Genomic DNA, 8,960 nt, shown 5'->3' with positions numbered 1-8,960 from the left:
CCCGGGGGCGGGCCTCAGAGCCCGTGCCCAATGAGCCTGAGGGGAGGGCCCAGTGGGTATTCATAGAGACAGCTGGCCAATCAGAGAGGAGGAACGTCACCCTCAGGGGCGTGAAGCAAGAGCTGGCCAATGAGAACAGAGGAGGAGTTGCGTGGGCGGGCCTCAGAGAGCAGCCCACCAATGAGAGCCTGGGTGCTGGCTCTGGGTGGGCGTACCCCTGGAGGTCAGCCAATCAGGGTCCAGCGGAAGTGCCTGGGGGGCGGGCCCTCGGGAGGCTGTCCAATGAGCGCCTGGGGCGAGCCTCGTGGGCGGAGCCCAGGAGGCTGGCCAATCATGGGGCAAGGGCGGTGACCTTCCTGGGCGTGCCTTAGGAACTGGCCTATCAGAGGGCGCCCCTCAGACAGCAGCCCGCCAATGGGAGCCAAGAGAAGGCTGGCTGGGGACGTGTCCCTGGGACACCAGGCCAGTCAGAGTCGAGCGGAAGTGGCTGGTGGGCGGGCCTTCTGGAGGCTGCCCAATCAGGGTGCTGCAGAGCCGTGTGGGCGCTGCTCAAGGCCGCTGGCCAATCACTGACTAGGATCCCGGACCCTCCTGGGCGTGTCCAAGCACACTGGCCAATGAGATTGCTGGTGGGGTTCTGGGCGTGGCCTAGGCCTCTGGCCTATCTGAGCCTGGCTGGCGCCCTGTGGGCGGGCCTTCTGAAGGAAGCCCGCCAATGGGAGCTCGGAGCTGGCCTTAAAAGGCTGGGCGTGTTTCCAGGAAATGCGAAGCAGGGTTCAGCCCAGGGCCCTGCCTTGCAGAAGCTGTTCAGTGCACATGTGTATAACTCCGTTTGTGCCTGTGCCTCTGTGGATGTGTGTGTTTGTGTGTGTGTGTGTGTGTGTGTGTGTGTGTGTCTGAGGGAGGGAAAGAGAGAGAGAACAACAGAATCACTGTGGCACAGGTGATTTTGTGCAAAACACTTGGCACATTCTGATTTACAGCTCAATATTGACACCAGGGCAGCTCTCCTTGGCCCTTGGTCACTTTTCTTCTTTTTTTAGATGTAATGACACTGAAGAGGGAGAGGTTTTTGCCCTGAGGCTTGCACTGGGAACTAGCAGCTGCCCTGTTTCTGTTGCCAGACTAGGAAACCTGTGGTGCTCGTCCATATGGAGAGTCTCCTGGATGAGTTCCTTCTCGAGCCTTTTTCGCTCGGTCCCGTTGGAGCTGCATATAGCTAATGATTTGGAGATTTTATTCCTTTGGACAATTCCTTTCCTGATGCAAAGTTTCTCTCCAGGTTTTAGCAATCAATTGTGTGAATGTCACATCGAATCCATTGTAGAAAATGACTACATCAGTGTCTCTCTCTCTCTATCTCTCTCTCTCTCTCTCTCTATATATATATATATGTATGTAACATGTAGAGGTCTGAAAATATTTTTTAGCTAGAGACCTGCACAGCTCTGGATTAGGGTAGCAATGTGGATACACCTGGCCCTTCTGAGCCACAGTCATGAGAGACATCTCACAGAGCCATATCGTATATCACTCTACAAATCTCTCTCAGCACAAACTACCACTGCCAAATCATCTACTTAGAGATCTAAGTCTCTCTAGCACAAGCCATACTCTGTCTCCTCATAGCCATGCCAGTATCCCTCAGAGTTTATAATAAAGATACACATACATATATGTACATATATACATATATGTACATATATATATATTTATATCAGTCATTTTTAGAATTGTTGACCTTTTTATTTGATCTCAATGCAGAATTACCACATTTATTACAGCCTCCTTATTCATAAATAATTGGTCACATAGTTGGAGCAGGATTCACCACAATTATAAATTATAAACCTTCCGGTAGCATTTCCAATAGCCTTTCTATCAGTATCCTTATTGTAATTATCATAGCACATCACTTGCCTCCATTTTCTAGTGTAAGCTTCAAAACGTATGCGTTTCTTTTCATTCTCGGAATTCTTAATTTGCCTGGACCCCGAAGTGTCAGGGAATTTTTGAAGCAGCCCTGTGTTTCTCAGCAGACGTTTTCTATATTTCTGCTGTCATCAGGTCTTCCTGTGGTCTTTGTTTTTATTTATTTTTTTTTCCAATCCTCCTAGATCGTTCCCATTTATTTGCATATTTATTTATTCATTTAGTCCGATATCACATGAGGGGTCATTTCTTCTGCCTGATAGATTTTCTCTTATAATTGAAGGGAACTTTTGACACACAATACATTTCCTTTTGCAGATACTACACACTACTACAACTGCTACTGCACCGTTTTTGACTGTGACATCCCATGCACAATGGATTAGTATTGCATGGCTCTAGAGAATGTTCACTATTTAACCTACAATGTTTTTAACCTCACAAATATTTATTCTGTTCTTTCTTGGGGGATGAATGGTTTACAGTCAACAGTTCCATGTAATAGTGGGCAGGGGAGGTTAATTTTTCCCACTATCCCTGTATTTCTGTACATCCTTTGTAACTTTCTTATTGAGGAGAAGCAAAGAGTCATAAATTGAGAGAGCAGGGCCCAAGCAGGAAGAGAGACAGAGAGACAGCTGCAGCTCTGATTTGTCACTAGCCCAGCTTTTCCCTAGCTGGGTAAGTGGTGACCAGGGGCTCAAAACAGGGTCCTGGGATTCCACATAGTTCCCTGGCAGCTCCACCAGCTGTCCCTCCAACCCATGCTCCCTTCGTGGTCCATATAACTATCGATCTGCTCTAGGCATTTCTCACCTTCATATGCCAGAAACTTAACACTTCTCCCCTCCACCCATGAAACTTTGACCTTTAGCTAGGGTGCAAAACAGCAACTGCAATCCAAGTTATTTTAGGGAAAAGTGTGTACGTCTCTGTTTGAAGGTGTGTGTGTGTGTGTGTGTGTGTGTGTGTGTTTGTGTAAGTGTGCATAAGTGTGTTTCAGTTATGATTACCGCTGTTGTTTCTTTATTCCTGACGCAGGGACTTAGGAACTGGGTTGTGTTATGACAAAGGAAGTTTCCACTGCACAAGTGGTTTTTCAAGTATGAATGGCACATTGGATTGTGGACACTGTTGTGCATTCTCCCAGGTGGTCCTCAGATGGGTTCTTTCCTTTGCTATTCCCATGCTGTGTGTAATTTTCTGGGTAGACTCAAAGAGGAGTGGCATGGGGAGCTCAGCTGCATTCTGCTGTATGTCCACAAGGTGGCAGCAAAGCCCATAGTTGAGTGTAGTGATTCTGTGGAATGAGGAGAAATCTAGGATTTATGGCCCATGGACAGCAGGGTTGAAATTGACATAGAGTTCCCTAGACATCTGTTCTTTCCTGTGGGTTGTGGGGAATCCCCCATTTGGCTTTGCAAGTGGAAGGGGTTTCTCTCTTTGTCTGGGATGACTCTACTGGGAGCTTGTGAATCCCTGTGCTCAGCTGCATTCTGCTGGGTGTCCACAAGAGGGCAGCACCAGGGCGGGACTAAGGCTCCATGGGGCAAGTGCCCTGAGGCACTGGGCTAGGAGAGTGGCGACAGTGTTTCTGGGTGTGCCCCAAGAGCATGGCCAGCCTAGCGCAGGCAGGCAGTGTCCTAAGGATGGGCCCAGACAGGAGCTGTGGGGGTCGTGTTTGCAGAAACAGGGCCTTCAGAGGATGGCAGAAAGTCCCCGGGGGCGGGCCTCAGAGCCCGTGCCCAATGAGCCTGAGGGGAGGGCCCAGTGGGTATTCATAGAGACAGCTGGCCAATCAGAGAGGAGGAACGTCACCCTCAGGGGCGTGAAGCAAGAGCTGGCCAATGAGAACAGAGGAGGAGTTGCGTGGGCGGGCCTCAGAGAGCAGCCCACCAATGAGAGCCTGGGTGCTGGCTCTGGGTGGGCGTACCCCTGGAGGTCAGCCAATCAGGGTCCAGCGGAAGTGCCTGGGGGGCGGGCCCTCGGGAGGCTGTCCAATGAGCGCCTGGGGCGAGCCTCGTGGGCGGAGCCCAGGAGGCTGGCCAATCATGGGGCAAGGGCGGTGACCTTCCTGGGCGTGCCTTAGGAACTGGCCTATCAGAGGGCGCCCCTCAGACAGCAGCCCGCCAATGGGAGCCAAGAGAAGGCTGGCTGGGGACGTGTCCCTGGGACACCAGGCCAATCAGAGTCGAGCGGAAGTGGCTGGTGGGCGGGCCTTCTGGAGGCTGCCCAATCAGGGTGCTGCAGAGCCGTGTGGGCGCTGCTCAAGGCCGCTGGCCAATCACTGACTAGGATCCCGGACCCTCCTGGGCGTGTCCAAGCACACTGGCCAATGAGATTGCTGGTGGGGTTCTGGGCGTGGCCTAGGCCTCTGGCCTATCTGAGCCTGGCTGGCGCCCTGTGGGCGGGCCTTCTGAAGGAAGCCCGCCAATGGGAGCTCGGAGCTGGCCTTAAAAGGCTGGGCGTGTTTCCAGGAAATGCGAAGCAGGGTTCAGCCCAGGGCCCTGCCTTGCAGAAGCTGTTCAGTGCACATGTGTATAACTCCGTTTGTGCCTGTGCCTCTGTGGATGTGTGTGTTTGTGTGTGTGTGTGTGTGTGTGTGTGTGTGTGTGTCTGAGGGAGGGAAAGAGAGAGAGAACAACAGAATCACTGTGGCACAGGTGATTTTGTGCAAAACACTTGGCACATTCTGATTTACAGCTCAATATTGACACCAGGGCAGCTCTCCTTGGCCCTTGGTCACTTTTCTTCTTTTTTTAGATGTAATGACACTGAAGAGGGAGAGGTTTTTGCCCTGAGGCTTGCACTGGGAACTAGCAGCTGCCCTGTTTCTGTTGCCAGACTAGGAAACCTGTGGTGCTCGTCCATATGGAGAGTCTCCTGGATGAGTTCCTTCTCGAGCCTTTTTCGCTCGGTCCCGTTGGAGCTGCATATAGCTAATGATTTGGAGATTTTATTCCTTTGGACAATTCCTTTCCTGATGCAAAGTTTCTCTCCAGGTTTTAGCAATCAATTGTGTGAATGTCACATCGAATCCATTGTAGAAAATGACTACATCAGTGTCTCTCTCTCTCTCTCTCTATATATATATATATATGTATGTAACATGTAGAGGTCTGAAAATATTTTTTAGCTAGAGACCTGCACAGCTCTGGATTAGGGTAGCAATGTGGATACACCTGGCCCTTCTGAGCCACAGTCATGAGAGACATCTCACAGAGCCATATCGTATATCACTCTACAAATCTCTCTCAGCACAAACTACCACTGCCAAATCATCTACTTAGAGATCTAAGTCTCTCTAGCACAAGCCATACTCTGTCTCCTCATAGCCATGCCAGTATCCCTCAGAGTTTATAATAAAGATACACATACATATATGTACATATATACATATATGTACATATATATATATTTATATCAGTCATTTTTAGAATTGTTGACCTTTTTATTTGATCTCAATGCAGAATTACCACATTTATTACAGCCTCCTTATTCATAAATAATTGGTCACATAGTTGGAGCAGGATTCACCACAATTATAAATTATAAACCTTCCGGTAGCATTTCCAATAGCCTTTCTATCAGTATCCTTATTGTAATTATCATAGCACATCACTTGCCTCCATTTTCTAGTGTAAGCTTCAAAACGTATGCGTTTCTTTTCATTCTCGGAATTCTTAATTTGCCTGGACCCCGAAGTGTCAGGGAATTTTTGAAGCAGCCCTGTGTTTCTCAGCAGACGTTTTCTATATTTCTGCTGTCATCAGGTCTTCCTGTGGTCTTTGTTTTTATTTATTTTTTTTTCCAATCCTCCTAGATCGTTCCCATTTATTTGCATATTTATTTATTCATTTAGTCCGATATCACATGAGGGGTCATTTCTTCTGCCTGATAGATTTTCTCTTATAATTGAAGGGAACTTTTGACACACAATACATTTCCTTTTGCAGATACTACACACTACTACAACTGCTACTGCACCGTTTTTGACTGTGACATCCCATGCACAATGGATTAGTATTGCATGGCTCTAGAGAATGTTCACTATTTAACCTACAATGTTTTTAACCTCACAAATATTTATTCTGTTCTTTCTTGGGGGATGAATGGTTTACAGTCAACAGTTCCATGTAATAGTGGGCAGGGGAGGTTAATTTTTCCCACTATCCCTGTATTTCTGTACATCCTTTGTAACTTTCTTATTGAGGAGAAGCAAAGAGTCATAAATTGAGAGAGCAGGGCCCAAGCAGGAAGAGAGACAGAGAGACAGCTGCAGCTCTGATTTGTCACTAGCCCAGCTTTTCCCTAGCTGGGTAAGTGGTGACCAGGGGCTCAAAACAGGGTCCTGGGATTCCACATAGTTCCCTGGCAGCTCCACCAGCTGTCCCTCCAACCCATGCTCCCTTCGTGGTCCATATAACTATCGATCTGCTCTAGGCATTTCTCACCTTCATATGCCAGAAACTTAACACTTCTCCCCTCCACCCATGAAACTTTGACCTTTAGCTAGGGTGCAAAACAGCAACTGCAATCCAAGTTATTTTAGGGAAAAGTGTGTACGTCTCTGTTTGAAGGTGTGTGTGTGTGTGTGTGTGTGTGTGTGTGTGTGTTTGTGTAAGTGTGCATAAGTGTGTTTCAGTTATGATTACCGCTGTTGTTTCTTTATTCCTGACGCAGGGACTTAGGAACTGGGTTGTGTTATGACAAAGGAAGTTTCCACTGCACAAGTGGTTTTTCAAGTATGAATGGCACATTGGATTGTGGACACTGTTGTGCATTCTCCCAGGTGGTCCTCAGATGGGTTCTTTCCTTTGCTATTCCCATGCTGTGTGTAATTTTCTGGGTAGACTCAAAGAGGAGTGGCATGAGGAGCTCAGCTGCATTCTGCTGTATGTCCACAAGGTGGCAGCAAAGCCCATAGTTGAGTGTAGTGATTCTGTGGAATGAGGAGAAATCTAGGATTTATGGCCCATGGACAGCAGGGTTGAAATTGACATAGAGTTCCCTAGACATCTGTTCTTTCCTGTGGGTTGTGGGGAATCCCCCATTTGGCTTTGCAAGTGGAAGGGGTTTCTCTCTTTGTCTGGGATGACTCTACTGGGAGCTTGTGAATCCCTGTGCTCAGCTGCATTCTGCTGGGTGTCCACAAGAGGGCAGCACCAGGGCGGGACTAAGGCTCCATGGGGCAAGTGCCCTGAGGCACTGGGCTAGGAGAGTGGCGACAGTGTTTCTGGGTGTGCCCCAAGAGCATGGCCAGCCTAGCGCAGGCAGGCAGTGTCCTAAGGATGGGCCCAGACAGGAGCTGTGGGGGTCGTGTTTGCAGAAACAGGGCCTTCAGAGGATGGCAGAAAGTCCCCGGGGGCGGGCCTCAGAGCCCGTGCCCAATGAGCCTGAGGGGAGGGCCCAGTGGGTATTCATAGAGACAGCTGGCCAATCAGAGAGGAGGAACGTCACCCTCAGGGGCGTGAAGCAAGAGCTGGCCAATGAGAACAGAGGAGGAGTTGCGTGGGCGGGCCTCAGAGAGCAGCCCACCAATGAGAGCCTGGGTGCTGGCTCTGGGTGGGCGTACCCCTGGAGGTCAGCCAATCAGGGTCCAGCGGAAGTGCCTGGGGGGCGGGCCCTCGGGAGGCTGTCCAATGAGCGCCTGGGGCGAGCCTCGTGGGCGGAGCCCAGGAGGCTGGCCAATCATGGGGCAAGGGCGGTGACCTTCCTGGGCGTGCCTTAGGAACTGGCCTATCAGAGGGCGCCCCTCAGACAGCAGCCCGCCAATGGGAGCCAAGAGAAGGCTGGCTGGGGACGTGTCCCTGGGACACCAGGCCAGTCAGAGTCGAGCGGAAGTGGCTGGTGGGCGGGCCTTCTGGAGGCTGCCCAATCAGGGTGCTGCAGAGCCGTGTGGGCGCTGCTCAAGGCCGCTGGCCAATCACTGACTAGGATCCCGGACCCTCCTGGGCGTGTCCAAGCACACTGGCCAATGAGATTGCTGGTGGGGTTCTGGGCGTGGCCTAGGCCTCTGGCCTATCTGAGCCTGGCTGGCGCCCTGTGGGCGGGCCTTCTGAAGGAAGCCCGCCAATGGGAGCTCGGAGCTGGCCTTAAAAGGCTGGGCGTGTTTCCAGGAAATGCGAAGCAGGGTTCAGCCCAGGGCCCTGCCTTGCAGAAGCTGTTCAGTGCACATGTGTATAACTCCGTTTGTGCCTGTGCCTCTGTGGATGTGTGTGTTTGTGTGTGTGTGTGTGTGTGTGTGTGTGTGTCTGAGGGAGGGAAAGAGAGAGAGAACAACAGAATCACTGTGGCACAGGTGATTTTGTGCAAAACACTTGGCACATTCTGATTTACAGCTCAATATTGACACCAGGGCAGCTCTCCTTGGCCCTTGGTCACTTTTCTTCTTTTTTTAGATGTAATGACACTGAAGAGGGAGAGGTTTTTGCCCTGAGGCTTGCACTGGGAACTAGCAGCTGCCCTGTTTCTGTTGCCAGACTAGGAAACCTGTGGTGCTCGTCCATATGGAGAGTCTCCTGGATGAGTTCCTTCTCGAGCCTTTTTCGCTCGGTCCCGTTGGAGCTGCATATAGCTAATGATTTGGAGATTTTATTCCTTTGGACAATTCCTTTCCTGATGCAAAGTTTCTCTCCAGGTTTTAGCAATCAATTGTGTGAATGTCACATCGAATCCATTGTAGAAAATGACTACATCAGTGTCTCTCTCTCTCTATCTCTCTCTCTCTCTCTATATATATATATATATGTATGTAACATGTAGAGGTCTGAAAATATTTTTTAGCTAGAGACCTGCACAGCTCTGGATTAGGGTAGCAATGTGGATACACCTGGCCCTTCTGAGCCACAGTCATGAGAGACATCTCACAGAGCCATATCGTATATCACTCTACAAATCTCTCTCAGCACAAACTACCACTGCCAAATCATCTACTTAGAGATCTAAGTCTCTCTAGCACAAGCCATACTCTGTCTCCTCATAGCCATGCCAGTATCCCTCAGAGTTTATAATAAAGATACACATAC

The sequence above is a fragment of the Erinaceus europaeus genome, chromosome 19, assembly GCF_950295315.1.
Source record: "Erinaceus europaeus chromosome 19, mEriEur2.1, whole genome shotgun sequence".
NCBI lineage: Eukaryota > Metazoa > Chordata > Mammalia > Eulipotyphla > Erinaceidae > Erinaceus > Erinaceus europaeus.
This window is presented reverse-complemented; position numbering follows the sequence as displayed.